The 19,606-nt window shown below is 38.3% G+C and overlaps 1 pseudogene; it reads left to right on the top strand.

Annotated features, from left to right (window-relative positions):
* The first annotated feature begins 1,198 nt into the window (after positions 1 to 1,198).
* Positions 1,199 to 19,606, top strand: part of LOC126077128 (UDP-glucuronosyltransferase 2B31-like) — a 29,800-nt pseudogene continuing 11,392 nt past the window's right edge.

Genomic DNA, 19,606 nt, shown 5'->3' with positions numbered 1-19,606 from the left:
GCATCATGTGGACGTGAAAGCTGGAAAATGAATAAGGAAGATCGAAGAATTGACGCCTTTGAATTGTTGTGTTGATGAAGGATATTGCATGTACCATCGACTGCCAGAAGAACAAACAAATCTGCCTTGGAAGAGTACAACTAGACTGCTTCTAGAAGCAAGGATGGGGAGACTGTGTATTACATACTTTGGACATGTTGTCAGGAGGGATTAGTCCCTGGAGAAAGACATTATGTTTGATAAAGTACAGGGTGGCTGGAAAAGAGGAAGACCCTCAAAGAGATGGATTGACACACTGGCTGCAACAATGGGTTCAAGCATAACAACAATTGTGAGCATGGCGCAGGATTGGGCAGTGTTTCATTCTTGGTACATAGGGTCGCTGTGAGTGGGAACTGACTTGATGGTATCTAACAACAATGACAACAATATATATAACATAGAAAAATCTTAAAATATTATGGTAAGCGAAAGAAAAATGTATGATTCCATTTATATGAAATGTCCAAAGTAGAAAAATCTATAGAGACAGAAAGTAGATTAGCAATTTTCTAGGGCTAGGGGGAGAAGGAGGGTGGGAAGACTAAGACACTATGGGTAAGGGACACAGGATTCCTTTTTAGGAAGGACTAAAAACCCACTGCCGTTGAGTTGATTCCGATGAGTAAGGGACACAGGATTCCTTTTTGAAAGGACTAAAATATTCTAAAATTAATCATGGTGGTGTTTGTACAACTCTGTCCATATACTAACAACCGTTGAATTGTACAGTTTAAATTGATGAATTGTATGATATATGAATTATATGTCCATAAAGATTTCACCAGGTACAAAAAGCCTTGAACCATGATATCCAAAAATATATTAATGCAGCCGTATAATTATTTTTTCTTTAATTCTTGTGTCAAGAAGACTACAGTCACAAGTGCCTTCAAATAGTCACAGTTCTTAACAACATTATAGAATGTATTATGTAACACAGATGACACCCAAATGTTACATCCTCGACTCTTAGCTGTGTGATAGCACTTATGATGAAAGGGATGTTAAGTACCCTCATAATATACAAGGTCATCTCTGCTCTGCTTTTTTTTAACTTGGTATGCTCTGGCTATTCATATAATGTGTTTAGTTTGCCCTGTAAGAGTTGTATTTTAACTACTTGATTGATTTGAAAAGAAGAATTCGTTTAAACAGGATGTCTATGAAATGGATTTCACTTCTGCTGATACAACTGAGTTGTTACTTTAGCTGTGGAACTTGTGGAAAATTGCTGGTGTGGCCAACAGAATATAGCCATCGGATCAATATAAAGACAATAGTGGATGAACTTATTCAGAGGGGTCACGAGGTGACTTTCTAACATTTTCAGCTTCCATTCTTATTGATCCCAACACACCATCTGCTATTAAATTTGAAGTTTATCCAACATCTCTTGCTAAAGATGATTTTGAGTTGCTTTTCATGAAATGGATCAGGAAATCATCCAATGATCTGCCAAAATATACATTTTGGCCATATTTTTCAGTAGTACAAGAAATCGCTGGGGAATATTCTGATTGTATTAAAAGACTCTGTAAAGATGTAGTTTTCAAAAAGAAACTAATGATCAAATTACAACAATCAAGGTTTGATGTCATTCTTGCAGATGCCATTGGTCCTTGTGGTGAGCTTTTGGCTGAGCTACTTAAAATACCCTTTGTGTATATTGTCCGGTTCACTTTTGGCTATTCAGTTGAAAAGTATAGTGGAGGACTTTTAACCCCTCCTTCCTATGTACCTATTTTTCTGTCAGAATTGCATGATCAAATGACATTCTTGGAGAGGGTGAAAAATATGATATATGTGGTTTATTTTGACTTTTGGTTCCAGACATTTAATGAGAAGAAGTGGGATCTGTTTTACAGTGAAGTACTAGGTAAGTCATGTTTTTAGTTGATAGAATGAAGTCTTGACTTTCCTTGTGTCTTTGAATTTGAGTTTGTGTAAATAAGAAGAGAGAGGAATTTGGTTTTTGTAAGTAAAAGGTGAAATAATCTATCAATCTCACAAGTATTTTAGACAGGTTTCTATTATAGAATCAGTTAGTAGAACCCGACGGCCCATCACAATGACAACAGACACCTGAAAGTCGAAACTCAAGAATTAAGACAGTTAGAATTTCTTTAATTAATTACATATCTATTTTAATGTACTTTTATCTTTAAAAAGTCATTTACAAACCTCAGTGAATGTCTGGATGATAATAGACGTGTAGATTGAAGAGTGACATGTTATTTCTAGCAAAACTGTCTATGTAGCAAAAAGCCGTTGCCACTGAGTCGATGTTGACTCATAGAGATGCTATAGAACAAAGTGGAACTACTCCATAGTATTTCCAAAGAGCTGCTGGTGGATTTCAACCACTGACCTTCTCTGGTTAGCAGCAGAGCTCTTAACCACTGTGCCACCAGGGCTCAAACTATCTACATAGCATTGAAAAAATAACTTCTTCTAGAGCTCAATTTTCTTATTCATTAATGGAAATATTTTTCCATATTACCTTCTGAGAATTCCTTCTCCGTTGAGAGATATAATGGCTCTATCCCAGATTCAACAATTTACAGTTTGTGTTTACAATATTTTATTAAGCTGCTAGCCAAATAGCTGTAATCCAGATAATATAATTCTGCACAACTTGTTTCTAGTGAACCCTAACGATACCAAAATTTTTAATAAGTGCTTACCACTCATCTTTCTTACAGGCCTATCAAGTTTTTGAAGGGTTGACATACAAGTTATTAATCTGTATTCTTTGAAAACTCTGTCTCACTATTTTAAAAAAATCACATCTATTTCCATAATTGTATTGAAAATTTTCCAGTTGTTAATTGCAAATAGTTTTATTTGTTAATAAAATGTTATTCAGCTCTTAACTTGAACCAAATATAGTAGTTGATACAAAACCTCACAGTTTAGTTGGAAAACTGAGTGTCAAGGGACTGACTTGCTAAATTGTAGAAACTAGACAGTACTTCTGGGAAAGGTGTTTCCATGGCTGTGGTAGGATTGATTGGGGAGCTCAAATTCTAGTTGTTTGTGTTTTTGCATCTGTTACCTTTGCAACTTTGTTGTTGTTGTTGGGTGCTATCTAGTCAGTTCTGACTCATAGTGACTGTGTGTACAACAGAACAAAACACTTGTTATGCTTGAGTGCATTGTTGCAGCCACTATGTCAATCCATCTTGTTGAGGATCTTCCTCTTTTTCACTGACCCTCTTCTCTACTAAGCATGATATTCTTCTCCAGGACTGATCCCTCCTGATAACATGTCCAAAGTATTTGAAAAGTAGTCTCGCCTTCCTTACTCCTAAGGAGCATTCTGGTTGTATTTCTTCCAAGACAACTTTAGAGAAACCAAATGCATATTTAATTCTGCAGTGGCTTAGGTTTAATAACCGTTTATGATGGTGAATATACTGATGTGACATTAGAGATCTAAGTCTCCTCTCATCCTTTTAAACAATTTTAGCTCCGTTATTCCAAGCTCCCTTCTGAAAATTTCTCTGATACTCAGGCGACAATTTTCTCAAGTTACCTCTACCTTTTGTTTCTCTTTTCTTTTCAGGAAGACCCACTACATTATATGAGACAATGGGGAAAGCTGAAATATGGCTCATTGGAACTTACTGGAATTTTGAGTTTCCTCGCCCAGTTTTGCCACATTTTGACTTTGTTGGAGGGCTCCAGTGCAAACCCGCCAATCCCTTGCCTAAGTTAAACCTGTTACTGTTGGTTTTGTATTTTCAATTGAAATGATTCTATGGAATTTTTAAAAGAGAATGTATACATTTTCACAAACAAATGAGCCTGGATGAAATACTTAAATTTTGTTGTAAGGATTTAGGCTTTTCACCAGTATTGTAGCCTAGAAGAATACCATTCCTAAACAATATGAATGGGTGAGCATAAATGGGTGCTCCCAACAATGTTTGCAGCCAACCCAAAGTTTTTTTCTTCAGTGCCTTGGTTTACAGCATTGAAACCATTCAACATTTGAAAACCCAAGTTTTTACATCTTTGAGAATAAAAGGAATTGTTTAGCATATCTATCAAAGGAAGTGTTTTCTGCTGTATATCAAACCTATAGTAAAATTCCGTTTCTGTATTAAAAAAAAAGAAAAAAGTTGCCTTCATGTTGATTCCAACTCATAGCAACCCTATAGGACAGGGCAGAACTGCCCCACAGGGTTTCCAAGGAGTGGTCGACCTTGGAACTGATATGAACTGCCGACCTTTTGGTTAGCAGCTGAATATTGAACCACTGTGCCAGCGGTGCTCCCCCTGAGAACAGAGGTAGCTATATCACAGCTGCCTGACAAAATGAACAAAGAAAATGTATCCCGTGCATCTAATAAGGACAATAAATTCTGTGTACATAATAAAGATCAACTATTCCTATCAACTTTTTCTGAAAATTCTCTTTGTTCGAAATTACAAAATAATCCTGTCAGCATATAGAATAATATAACTTATGAAGGAAAGGAAGAAACCAATATATTTTAAATTAATATTACAACTTTAAGACATAAATAAAAAGCAATCATTCTTTATTGCACTAGTATACAGTCTACTAAGAGGTCCATTTTGTCTACCTTCTTATTGGCAGCAACATAAAACTGAGATGCTATTCAAGGTTTAAAAGTCAAAACTTATTTCGAGTGCAAATTGTTTAGCTCTATGCAATATCTTTTGTAGAGTTCAAAAGTTGTGGTATAATTAATGATAATTTTATGTAATCTAATCTTATTGGGGAAACCCTGGTGGCATAGGAGTTAAGTGCTACAGCTGCTAACAAAATGGTCAGCAGTTTGAATCTGCCAGGCGCTCCTTGGTAACTCTGTGGGGCAGTTCTACTGTCCTATGGGGTCGCTATGAGTCGGAATCGACTCGATGGCACTGGGTTTGGTTTTTTTTTGGAATCATATTCGGGAAAAATTTTCCTATTCACATTAAAGGAAAATGACAGTGTTAGGAGGAGGAGGAGGAAAAAGACAATGAATAGTGCCACAATAGTTAAAATATTTATTGTAAATGTTATTTAAATTGCAGAAAAAAGATGGACTTTCCAATAGTAACTACAAATGTATATTCATGAATTGTAAATGGAACTCTTATGACTATTTCACAGAAATTCCAAACTAAAAGCTTTATTTATTTATTTTATTAATAGAGATTCTTAACATCTGGATATTTAAGGGGTGTGTTAGAGGAATATATGGGTAACTATGAGAAAGTTTAAGGTGTGACATAGTAGGGTTATGTAACTTAGAGAAATATGAAAATACAATCATCACCACCGTAACTAATTTTTCATAGTGTACTTAGTTAGGAAGTAAAATGCTAACGACTCCCAACTGAAAGAACTCTCCAGAAAACCTTCTGGAATAAAAACATGTGATTTATTAGAACTACGACCAAACAGGTGTCATTATGTTGATTCCAAATCACGGTGATCCCATGTGTATCAGAGTAGATCTGTGCTCCATAGGGTTTTCCTTGGCTGATTTTTCAGAATAAGATCACTGTGCTTTTCTTTTGGTGCATCTCTAGGTGGACTTGAACTTTCCTCCTTTTGGTTAGCAGGTGAGCACAGTAATCATTTGCACTGTGCTGAGACTCCAGTGGAAATATAACTGTATGGAATTAAAACTGAATTAAGACTCTGCTGTGATCCCTCCTTTCAAGAATGTATATTAGCAATTAATAACTGTAAATGAAGAGTGAGTATTCCTCTCACTACTGTGTAATAGCTTAAATTCATTTCTAGCTTCCACAAGGCACATACATAAACAAATTTACACAAATATACACCATAGAGGCCATAGATTGCATATCACACATCTCCTTCCAAAGGAACTAATTAATTTTGTTAAAAAGCAGCCACTATTCTGATAATTTCAATCAATACTTGAAGTTCCCTGTGTGACACAAACCTACAAAACAAAAGTTTGGCAGTTCCACCCTACCAATGGCACTCAGAAGAAAGGTCCAGAGATCTGCTTCCATGAAGATTACAGCCAAAATATCTGATGGCACTCAGTTCTACCTGTAACACATCGGGTTGTCATGAGTCGGAATTGGCTTCACAGCAACAGGTTTGGTTTTGGTTGTTACTGCTGGATTTTTTCTCTTAAGTTTTTGTCAACAATTGTTCAATATTTTGTTGCTGTTTCATGATGAAGCAATTTCTTTCTTCATAGGAGATAGAAGAGTTTGTCCAGAGCTCTGGAGAATACGGTGTTGTGCTGTTTACTCTTGGGTCAGTGGTCAGTCACATTACAGAAGAAATGGCCTGCACGATTGCATCAGCCCTTGCGCAGATTCCACAAAAGGTAGATAAAGTATCTTAATGGTGAGCAAGTACTTCCCTAGTCTGTTCAACTCTATAAAGGCTCTGATTATAGAAATTTTCTGCAGGAAGGTAAACTATCATGATAACAACAATTTATCTCAAATTTTAGCCTGAAAACAAAAATTTTGGTGTTAGATGTTAATATGATGTCTTTTAAACTGATAATTACTTTAGCAATAACATTGTAACAAGAAATACATATGTTTCATAGTTGCAGTGTGAAGTTTTGTCATTATAATGATGTTGTAGCCAGTATACAGGAATCACTGAATTCTGTCCTGTCATTTGCTCCTCTTTCTTGCAGGATTCCTGAGGTCGCTATGCTTACTGTAGACATTTATCAGAAAAGAGTAGAATTTTAATTTGGTGATTAGAATACTAGGTCAGATATAAAAGTAAAAAATATTTCACAAAACAAGAAAGTCTGGGGAACATGACACTCTAGACAGAAGCACCATGCCATTCCTTTGCAGCAAAAACCTGAAAAAACCTAAGTAAAACAGATACAAACATCAATCCTGAAGCCCTGAGCATTGAAGACAAGATAAAGAACTTGATCAAGCACCAAATGCAATAAGAAACTGACAGAGAACAGAGAATGATGAGAGTTAAGGAGTGGAGGGCCCCTATCAGCTAACATGGTACTGATTTGTCACCTTGAACTACAGCCACCAAGGAATACAGACTGGGAGTTTGAAAGGCAAGTTCATAGAGTTACTACCAGGAGACAGAGCACCTGGTAACGAGGGATACGAGCATCCACCTCCACACTTCTTCCTTCTAGTTGGCCTCTACAGCTTTTCTACAAGCCACTGTTACTCAACCAGAGAAACATCCCCTCACTGCCCCCCAAGTCCACCCCACCCTGAACAGGTCAGCACCTTCAGCACCATTTCTTTTGTTGTTGTTTTTAGCTTTCTTTGTTTGTTTTTTCTCTCGCCCTTCCTTCCTTTCCCTTCTTCTGGCCCTCTGGCCCTGTGTACAGTCCCTGTCACTTCTGTAAGGGCTGTACCACACCGTTCAGCCAGAGAACCACCAACCAGGTCTCTCCAGTTCTATGCCAGCTTCACCAGCCGGTCTCTCAGCTACATTTTTTTTTTTTCAGTTTCTTCTCTCTCTCTTCCTTCCTTTACTTTCTCCTTCCCACTTAACCCTGTGCACTGCCCCTTCTTAACAGGCAATGTTGCACCACTTGGCTAGAGAGCCTTTGGCACACTAACTCCCCAGGTCCATTCTCGCCCCAATAGCCAGCTCCCTTACTACTGTATTTTGTTTTGTTTGTTGGTTTTTGTTTCTTTTCTCTCTCTCTCTTCCTCCTTTCCTTTCCTTTCTCCCATCCGTCTAGCCCTGAGCACTGCCCCCCTTCTTGATGGGCTATGCTGAATCACTCAGTTAGAGAACCTCTGGCACATGACCTCCATGGGCCTGTGCCTCTCCCACAGGCCAGGTCCCTCAGCATCATATATATATATATATTTTTTTTAATTGTTTTCTTTTCCTTCTCTCTTTCACCTAGGCCTTGTGCTGCCCCCACCTCTTCCTGAAGGACCATGTCACAATGCCCAGTGAGAGAGACTTCAGAGAACTACCGTCCAATTCCATGAAACCTCCAGTGGCCAACTGCCCCGGTACCATATTTATTTTTGTTGTTGTTGCATTTGCATTATTAGGTTTTATTTTCTTGTTTCTTGTCTCTCTTTCTCTTTTTTCCTTTCCTTTCTCCTGCCCACCTACACTGTACACCACCCACACCCCTTCATGACAGTCCAAGCTACACCACTCAGCTAGAGAGCCACTGACACACAGTCCTCCCAGGTATGCCCTACCCCATGCACCAAATCTTTCCACAACTCCATTTTATTTACTTTTTTGCTTCTGTCTCTCTCTCTTCTTTTTGCCACACACTTAACTCCCCACCTCATATGCTCTCCCTTCTTTGCTGCCTATCTACACTGTGTGCTGAGCACTGTGCACCTGTAGACATCAGCATATTCACCTGGACCTTGGGCTCTAACCCATAAATGACTCATCCCCCTCCCCCCAGATTCACCTGCTGAATCTGCCCTGTTATACTATAGGTGAGTGACTGACCCTGCTGATGGCAAATTTAGGATAATTCCAGTAAAACAGAAATTAAGGGAATATGTAAAAACGAAACTTACAAGAAATGTTAAAGGGGCTCCTTCAGTTAGAGAATCAACAACAGCAGACAACAGCTTGAATCTAGGACACAAGACAGTATCAGTCAGATAGCAACCTAGGTAATAAACTGTCAAGAATACAACAAAACTAAAATATTTACAACATGGAACTAGAGTGGTCAATCTGTAATTGACAACAACATCAGAACAATGAGAAAGAGAACAAGCAGTGTATGTGTAGAACTTTCAAATGCAGAGGAAGTCAAGGCAATTCAAGAAATAAAAGACTGGTTTAAACTTAGGAAGGTAGGAGTAAATTTGAAAATAACCACAAAGAAAGTTAAGAAATCTGCTCATAAAAATAAAGCAGAAAAACGTGAAGTCTTAGTAAAAACAAAATCTACAAAAACTAGAGAAATAAAAGAAAAATCCAGAAAAAAAGGAATTCAGCCTAGGACAGTAAAAGGAACAAAGAAAACATTAGCACCACAAAAAAAAAAAAAGGCCCGATAAAATGATAGCAATAAACTCACACCTGTCGATAATCACACTAAATATAAATGGCTTAAATGCACTGGTAAAGAGACAGAGAGTGAAAGAATGGATTAAAAAACGTGACCCAGGAAAACACTGACTATAAGACACATACCTTAAAAACAAAGACATAAATATATTAATAATCAAAGGCTAAATATATATATATATAAAGCAAAGCAAACAGCAACCAAAAAAGAGTAGCTGTGACAATCTTAATCTCAGTTAAAAATAGTGTTTAAAACAAAAGCCATCATAAAAGACAAGAAAGGATGTTATATAATGTTGACAGAGACAATCTACCTTAAGGATAGAAGCAAAAAATAAATATCTACACACCCAACAATAGGGCTTCAAAATACATAAAACAGACTCTAACATACTAAAAAGAGAAAATGACAGTTTCAAAATAATAGTAGGAGACTTCAACACACCACTCTCGGTAAAAGAAAATCTAGAAATAAACTGAACAAAGATACAGAAAATCTAAAGGCCACAATCAAACAACTGGACTTTGTAGACATATATAGAACACTCCATCCAACATCAGCAAAGTGCACATTGTTTTCCAATGCACGTGGAACATTCTACAGATTTGACCATATCTTAGACCACAAAGCAACCTTCAACAAGTTGCAAAACATTGAGATAATACAAATCATCTTTTCTGATCACAACACCATAAAAGCAGAAATTAATAACAGGGAGAGCCAGGGAAAAAAATCACATACAAGGAAACTGAATAACATCTTGCTGAAAAAAACACTGGATAATAGAAGAAAACAAAGATGGAATCAAAAAATTCCTTGAATCAAACGAGAATGAAAACAGATCATAGCAAAAATTTTGGGACACAGCAAAGGCACTGCTCAGAGGTCAATTTATAGGAGCAACTGCACGCATGAAAAAAGTAGAAATGGAAAAATCAAAACATTAGCTATACAACTTTAACAAATAGAAAGAAAACAGCAAAAGAAGCCCAGAGCCACCAGAAGAAAGGAAATAATAAAGATCAGAGCAGAAATAATTGATATAGAGAATAGAAAGAACAAAGAATCAACAAAACCAAAAACTGGTTCTTTGAAAGGGTCAGCAAAATCAACAAACCATTGGCCAAGCTGACAAAAGAAAAATGAGAGGAAGCAAACAGCCCAACTAAGAAATGAAATGGGGGACACTAAAACAGACCCAACTGAAATAAAAGGGAATATAAAAGTACCATGAAAAACTGTAATCCACTGAATTTGAACTCTTATGCACTGCTGGTGGCAATGTAAAATGATACAACTATTTTGGAAAACTATACGGAGCTTTCTTAAAGAGCTAGAAATACAAATACCATACCATCGAACAACCCCACTATCCTACAGAAATAAGTCCTGTCACATGAATAGACATATGCACACCCATGTTCATTGCAGCATCACCATGTATGTACCCATTAATAGATGAATGGATGAACAAACTAGGGTACATACACACAATGGAATGTTATGCAGCAACAAAGAACAATAATAAGTCTGCAAAAGATCTCACAACATGTACGAATCAGGAAGACATTATGCTGAAAGAAATAAGACAATCACAAGAAGACAAATACTATTTGAGGTAACTATTATACAAACACGTGGAAAGGTTTACATAGAAAAAGAAACAATCTCTGATGGTTAAGGTGTAGGGAAGGAAAGGGAGGTGAAAAACACTAACTAGAAAATAGATAAGTGGTAACTTTGGTGAAGGGTACGACAGTACCCAATACCAGGGGGGTCTGCACAACTTGACCAAGTCAAAGTCATGGAAGCTTTATAGACACAACCAAACTCCCTGGAGCACTGAATTACTGGGTTGAGGGCTGGGTACCATAGTCTCGGGTGACATCTAGCTCAATTGGCATAAGACAGTTTATAAAGAAAATGGTCTATATCCTACTTTGTTGATTGCAATTGGGGTCTTAAAAGCTTGCGAGCAACCATCTAAGATGCAATAGATCCCAGCCCACTGGGGCAAGGGAGAGTGAAGAACACCAAAGATGCAAGGAAAACAGCCCAACAGAAAAAAGAGCCACATAAACCAGAGACTTCATCAGCCTGAGACCAGAAGAACTAGGTGGTGCCCAGCTACCACCCACAACCACCCTGACTGGGAACATAGCAGAGAGTCCCTGAAGGAGCAGGAAAAATGTATAGAACAGAATTCGAATTCATGTAAATAGACAACTTAAGGGTCTTACTGAGACTGGAGGAACCCTTGAAGCCATGGCCCCCAGACACTCTGTTAATCCAGAACTAAAACCATTCCCAAAGCCCACTCTTAGGACAAAGGTTAGACTGGACTAAAAAAAAATAAAATAATACTGGTGAACAGTGCACTTCTTAGTTCAAGCAGATACAAGAGACCAAATGGATGGCTCCTGTCCGGAGGCAGGATGAGAAAGCAGGAAGGGACAAAAGCTGGTTGGATGGACACGGAAAATCTTGGGTGGAATGGGGGAGTGTACCATGAAATTATAGAGATTGCAACTATTGTAACATAACAATACATGTATTAATTTCTGTATGAGAAATTAACTTGAACTCTAAACATCCACCTAAAGCACAATAAAAAAAAAAGGAAAAAGAAAGATGCATTGTGTTGGGCAAATTTGCTGCAAAAGACCTCTTTAAAGTGTTGAAAAGCAAAGATGTCACCTTGAAGACTAAGGTGCACCTGACTCAAGCCATGATGTTTTCAATCACCTCATATGCATGTAAAACCTTGACAATGAATAAGGAAGAGCAAAGAAGAATTGATGCCTTTGAATTGTGGTGTCGGCAAAGAATATTGAATATAGCATGAACTGCCAAAAGAAGGACAAGATCTGCTTGGAAGAAATACAACCAGAAGACTCCTTAGAAGCAAGGATAATAAGACTATGTCTCACATACTTTGGACATGTTGTCAGGATGGATCAACCCCTGGAGAAAGACGTCATGCTTGGTAAAGTCGAGGGTCAATGAGAAAGAGGAAGAGCTTCAATGAGATGGATTGACACAATGGGTGCAACAATGGGCTCTGGAATAACAAGGATTGTGAAGGTAGCACAGGACAGGGCATTGTCTTGCTCTGCTGTACATAGAGTTGCTAAGAGTTGGAACCAACTGGACGGCATCTAACAACAGCAACAATATAATTTTGAATTTCTATTCATGGAGTATTTTATCTTAATAGGTGCTGTGGCGATTTGATGGCAAGAAACCAGATAATTTAGGACACAATACCCGACTCTATCAGTGGATCTCTCAGAATGACCTCCTTGGTAAGATCAGAGAACAAATACGGAAAATAGGAGTAACAGTCAGAGGGATCATAGTTCAAGAGAAAACTAAGTTTTCAGCATTCATTATACAAAGACTCAAAAATGAAGCATAAGTTTTTTATATTTATTTTCTTGTTCTGATGGAAAAAAATATGAAATATAATAACTGGCATTTTATTATATACAGTCATAATCCTTCAGTCCAGAAGCATGGTATCTGTTACTTCAGGAGTAATCACCTCTTGTTTGGAATTTTTTAATAGCCTTCTGGATCATCGCTCTGTCCCCTAATACTCCCACCTCATACCTATGCTCTCCACAGCTACAGAGAGAGTTCAAATGGAGACAAACATTAACAGCCCCTCCCTTAGATCCAATGACTCTCCATTTCCTGTAGGAAAATATCCAAAATTTTCATGATGAAATGACAAAACTTTTCATGATAAAGGATTGTCTTCCCTTCTTCTGAGGCCAGTACCACCATCATCACACTTCCTCCTGCCTTGGACACCCTACATATCAGACTCAGTCTTTTTCTCACTGTTTCTCTAAGAGAATATGCTCTGATGTGTCCCTCTTTTCTTTTCACATGTTGTTACTTATATCTAAAATATTGTCCTTCAATTTATCCACCTGGCAATCTTCTATTCATTTTTCAAGTCTCCAGGCACAGATCATTTCTCCCCTGAATCCCTCACTTATTGCTCCAGTAGACCTGCTTGCTTGCTGCTCAGAGATCTAAAAACAATTTAAATATAATTTTATGGGCAAGATAATCTGTTTCCTAGAAATCACTGTCTTATTGAGTTCCTTGTATTCCCCATTTTATTTTTAAGAATTATAATGAATAATTTTGCTAAATTTCACCCTTTCCTAGGTCAGCCAAAGACCAAAGCTTTTATAACTCATGGTGGAACCAATGGCATCTATGAGGCTATCTACCATGGGATCCCTATGGTGGGCATTCCCTTGTTTGCTGATCAACCTGATAATGTTGCTCACATGAAGGCCAAGGGGACAGCAGTGAGCCTGGACATGAACAAAATGACGAGTATGCATTTGCTCAGTGCTTTGAAGACAGTCATCACCGATACATCATGAATGGTTATAATAAGTTTTCTATGTTTATTTGTTTTTTGATGATGTTGGGGGAATGATATGTCAGAGTTTGAGGATAATGGAGAGATTTGAAACAACCAATAAGGAAAATGAGAGGAATCACTCTCGTTGGAAATGGAAGAATTATGAGATGAGAAGAAATTTGAAGTAGGGGCCATGACCGTTAGTAAAAATTACGAAGAGAAACCAGATAACTGGGAGCTCCTAAAAATCAAACACCTATGCTCACATAAGGACTTCACCAAAAGAGTAAAAAGACCACCTACAGATTGGGAAAGAATTTTCAGCTATGACATCTCCGACCAGCGCCTGATCTCTAAAATCTATATGATTCTGTTAAAACTCAACCACAAAAAGACAAACAACCCAATCAAAAAGTGGGCCAAGGATATGAACACGCACTTCACTAAAGAAGATATTCAGTCAGCTAACAGATACGTGAGAAAATGCTCTCGATCACTAGCCATTAGAGAAATGCAAATTAAAACTATCGTAAGAATCCATCTCACTCCAACAAGGCTGGCATTAATCCAAAAAACACAAAATAAGAAATGTTGGAGAGGCTGCGGAGAGATTGGAACTCTTATACACTGCTGGTGGGAATGTAAAATGGTACAACCACCTTGGAAATCTATCTGGCGTTTTCTTATAAAGTTATAAATAAAACTACCATACAATCCAGAAATCCCACTCCTTGGAATATACCCTAGAGAAATAAGAGCCTTTACATGAACGGATATATGCATACCCATGTTTATTGCAGGGTAGAGAAGGTTAGAAACTGACAAAACCGTCACGAAAGGAGAGACTGGAGGAAGGGAGCGGGCTGACTCATTACGGGGACAGTGAATGGTAGTGTGTAGAAAGGTGTATATAAGCTTATATGTGACAAACTGACTTGATTTGTAAACATTCACTTAAAGCGCAAAAAAAATTAGTAAAAAAAAACTAAATAAAAAAAAAAAATAAGTAAAATGTAAACTTAAAAAAAAAAAGAAGAGGACTAGGTTGGGATCGTAACGCCCTTACCAGGTCACATTCTTGATCCACTGTAAAGGGTGTTTCTCTGGGTGTGGCTTGGAGCATCTTTTATCTCTAAGCTAACAGAAAGTGGGGACCTCATTCCACAAAGAAAGAGGTGCCAAGAGCAGAGCGAGTCTTTTAGACCTGGGGTCCCTGTGCCTGGGAAGCTCCTCAATCAGGGGAAGATTTATGACAAGGAAACCTTCCTCCAGTGCCGACAGACAGAGAAAGCCATTCCCTGGAGGTGACGTCCTGAATTTGAACTTGTAACATCCTAGACTGTAAGAGGATAAATTTCTCTTTGTTAAAGCCATCCACTTGTGGTATTTCTGTTACAGCAGCACTAGATGACTAAGACAGAAACCAAAACCATTGCCACCATGAAGGTATGCAAATCCTTAGTTCTTCTGTTTATGATTATTTTTGTCTTATTTGGAAGAATTGTAAAATGAAAAATTGATTGACTTGAAAGACACATATTGGAATTGTTGTTATCAGCTTTTGTAGAGTCATTTCCAACTCATAGCTATGCTTTGCACAACGGAAGGAAACACTGCTGGATCCTGCTCCATCCTCACAATCATTGCTATGTTGGAGCCCAATGTTGCAGTCGCTGAGTCAGTCCATCTCATTGAGGTTATTGCTATTTTTCACAGACCCTCTTTTTTACCAAGCATGATGCCCTTTTCCAGGGACTGACCCCTCCTGATAACCTGTCCAAAGAATATGAGATGAAATCTCACCATACACACTGCTAAGGAGCATGCTGGCTGTACTTCTTCCAAGACAGATTTGTTTGTTCTTCTGGCAGTCCACGGTATATTCAATATTCTTTGCCAATACCATAAATCAAAGGCATCAATTCTTTATTCGGTCTTCCTTACTCATTGCATAGTTTTTGCATGCATATGAGGCAATTGAAAATACCATGGCTTGGGTGAGGCACAACTTAGTCTTCAAGTTGATGTCTTTGTTCTTCAACACTTTAAAGAGACCTTTTACAACAAATTCACACAGTGCAATACATTACTTGGTTTATTATTATTTTTTTAATCTTTATTGTGATTTAAGTGAAAGTTTACAAATCAAGTCGGACTCTCATACAAAAATTTATAAATGCTTTGGTATATGCTCTTCCCCTAAAGAGACAGCACACTCTTTCCCTCCACTCTCTCTTCTCATGTCCGTTTGGCCAGCTTCTGACCCCCTCTACCCTCTCATCTCCCCTTCAGACAGGAGATGCCAACATAGTTTCTCATGTCTACTTGATCCAAGAAGCTCGTTCTTTACCAGTATCACTGTCTATCCCATAGTCCAGTCCAATCGTTGTCTGAAAAGTTGGCTTTGGGAATGGATCCTGTCTTGGGCTAACAGAAGGTCTGGAGACCATGATAAATGGGGTCGTTCTAGTCTCTGTCAGACCATTAAGTCTGGTCTTTTTACAAGAATTTGGTGTCTGCGTCCCACTGTTTCCCTGCTCCCTCAGGGGTTCTCTGTTGTGTTCCCTGTCAGGACAGTCATCGGTTATAGCCGGGCACCATATAGTTCTTCTGGTCTCAGGCTAATGTAGTCTCTGCTTTATGTGGCCCTTTCTGCCCCTTGGGCTCATAATTACCTTGTATCTTTGATGTTCTTCATTCTCCTTTGCTCCAGGTAGGTTGAGACCAATTGATGCATCTTAGATGGCTGCTCGCTAGCTTCTAAGAACCCAGACACCACTCTCCAAAGCGGGATGCAGAATGTTCTCCTACTAGATTTTATTATGCCAATTTACTTAGATGTCACCTGAAAGCATGGTCCTCAAACCACCACCCCTGCTATGCTGGCCTTCAAAATGTTCAGTATATTCAGGAAACTTCTTTGCTTTTGGTTTAACCCAGTTGTGCTGACCTCTCCTGTATTGTGTGCTGTCTTTCCCTTCACCTAAAATAGTTCTTATCTACTATCTAATTAGTGAAAACCTCTTTCTCTCCTTCCCTCCCTTCTCCCCTCTAGTAACCATCAAAGAATATTCTCTTCTCTTTTTAAACTATTTGTTGAGTTCTTACAATGGTGGTATTATACAGTATTTTTCCTTTTGCAACTGACTAATTTCACTCAGTGTAATGCCTTCCAGATCCCTCCATGTTACAAAATGTTTCACAGATTCATCATTCTTCTTTATCAGTGCATAATATTTCATTGCATTAATTTACCATAATTTATCCATTCCTGTGTTGATGGGCACCTTGGTTGCCTCTATATTTTTGCTATTGTAAACAGTGCTGCAATAAACATGGGTGTGCATGTATCTGTTGGTGTAAGGGCTCTTATATCTCTAGGTTATATTCCAAGGACTAGAACTGATGGATTGTATGGTAGATCTATTTCTGGCTTTTTAAGGAAGCACCAAACCAATTTCCAAAATTGTTCTATCATTTTATATTCCCACCTAACAGCAGTGTATAAATGTTCTAGTCTGTGCACAACTTCTCCAACATTTGCTATTTTGTGTTTTTTGGATTAATTCCAGCCTTGTTGGAGGGAGATGGAATCTCATTGCAGTTTTTTTTTTTTTTAATAATTTTTATTGTGCTTTAAGTGAAAGTTTACAAATCAAGTCAGTCTGTCACATATAAGCTTATATACACCTTACTACACACTCCCATTCACTCTCTCCCTAATGAGTCAGCCCGCTCCCTTCCTTCAGTCTCTCCTTTCATGACCGTTTTGTCAGTTTCTAACCCTCTCTACCCTCCCATCTCCCCTCCAGACAGGAGATGTCAATACAGTCTCAAGCGTCCACCTGATACAAGTAGCTCGCTCTTCATCAGGATCTCTCTCCAGCCCATTGTCCAGTCCCTTCCATGTCTGAGGAGTTGTCTTCGAGAATGGTTCCTGTCCTGGGCCAACTGAAGGTTTGGGGACTATGACCACTGGGATTCTTCTAGTCTTCGTCAGACCATTACGTCTGGTCTTCTTATGAGAATTTGGGTTCTGCGTCCCACTATTCTCCAGCTCCCTCAGGAGTTCTCTGTTGTGTTCCCTGTCAGGGCAGTCATCGGTTGTGGCCGGGCACCATCTAGTTCTTCTGGTCTCAGGATGATGTAAGTCTCTGGTTCATGTGGCCCTTTCTGTGTCTTGGGCTTATAGTTATCTTGTGACCTTAGTGTTTTTCATTCTCCTTTGATCCAGATGGGTTCAGACCAATTGATGCATCTTAGATGGCAGCTTGTTAGCATTTAAGACCCCAGAAGCCACACCTCAAAGTGGGATGCAGAATGTTTTCATAATAGGGTTTATTTTGCCAATTGACTTAGAAGTCCCCTTAAGCCATAGTCCCCAAACCCCCGCCCTTGCTCCGCTGACCTTCGAAGCATTCAGTTTATCCTGGAAACTTCTTTGCTTTTGGTCCAGTCCAGTTGAGCTGCCCTTCCATGTATTGAGCATTGTCCTTCCCTTCACCTAAAGTAGTTCTCATCTACTAACTAATCAGTAAATAACCTTCTCCCGCCCTCCCTCCCTCCCTCCTCTCGTAACCACAAAAGAATGTGTTCTTCTCAGTTTATACTATTTCTTAAGAACTTATACTAGTGGTCTCATGGAATATTTGTCCTTTTGCATGTGACTAATTTCACTCAGCATAATGCCTTCCAGGTTCCTCCATGTTATGAAATGTTTCAGATTCATCACTCTTCTTTATCAATGCGTAGTATACCATTGTGTGAATGTACCATGATTTATTTAACCATTCATCTATTGATGGACAGCTTCATTGCTTCCAGTGTTTTGCTATTGTAAACAGTGCTGCAATAAACATGGGTGTGCAAATTTCTGTTCATTGTAAAGGCTCTTATTTCTCTAGGGTATATTCTAAGGAGTTGGATTTCTGGGTTGTATGGTAGTTCTATTTCTAACTTTTTAAGAAAATGCCTGATAGATTTCCAAAGTGCTTGTACCATTTTACATTCCCACCAGCAGTGTATAAGAGTTCCAATCTCTCCGCAGCCTCTCCGACATTTATTATTTTGTGTTTTTTTGGATTAATGCCAGCCTTTCTGGAGTGAGATGGAATCTCATCGTAGTTTTATTTGCATTTCTGTAATGGCTAATGATCGAGAGCATTTTCTCATGTGTCTGTTAGCCGCCTGAATATCTTCTTTAGTGAAGTACGTGTTCATATCCTTGGCCCAATTTTGATTGGGTTGTTTGTCTTTTTGTGGTTGAGTTTTAACAGAAGCATATAGATTTTAAGATCAGGTGCTGGTCCGAGATGTCGCAGTTAAAAATTTTTTTCCAACCTGTAGATGGTCTTTTTAGTCTTTTGGTGAAGTCTTTAGATGAACATAGGTATTTGATTTTTAGGAGCTCCCAGTTATCTAGTTTCTGTTCGTCTTTTTCAGTAAAGTTTTGTATTCTGTTTATGCCTTGTATTAGGGCTCCTAACGTTGTCCCTATTTTTTCTTCCATGATCTTTATCGTTTTAGTCTTTAGATTTAGGTCTTTGATCCACTTGGAGTTAGTTTTTGTGCATGGTGTGGGGTGTGGGTCCTGTTTCATTTTTTTGCAAATGGATATCCAGTTATGCCAGCACCATTTGTTAAAAAGACTATCTTTTCTCCAATTAACTGACACTGGGCCTTTGTCAAATATCAGCTGCTCATATGTGGATGGATTTATGTCTGGGTTCTCAATTCTGTCCCATTGGTCTATGTGCCTGTTGTTGTACCAGTACCAGGCTGTTTTGGCTACTGTGGCTGTATGGTATGTTCTGAAATCAGGTACAGTGAGGCCTTCCACTTTCTTCTTCTTTTTCAGTAATGTTTTACTTACCCAGAGTTTCTTTCCCTTCCATATGAAATTGGTAATTTGTTTCTCCATCACTTTAAAAAATGTCATTGGGATCTGGGTCGAAAGTGCATTATATGTATAAATGGCTTTTGGTAGAATAGACATTTTTACTATGTGAAGTCTTCCTATCCATGAGCAAGGTCTGTTTTTCCACTTATGTAGGTCCCTTTTAGTTTCTTGCACTAGTACTTCGTAGTTTTCTTTGTATAGGTCTTTTACATCTTCGGTAGGATTTATGCCTAAGTATTTTATCTTCTTGGGGGCTACTGT

This window comes from Elephas maximus, chromosome 5, assembly GCF_024166365.1.
Source record: "Elephas maximus indicus isolate mEleMax1 chromosome 5, mEleMax1 primary haplotype, whole genome shotgun sequence".
Taxonomy (NCBI): Eukaryota; Metazoa; Chordata; class Mammalia; order Proboscidea; family Elephantidae; genus Elephas; species Elephas maximus.
Note: the sequence above shows the minus strand (reverse complement) of the source record. Positions and strands in the feature narration are given on the sequence as shown.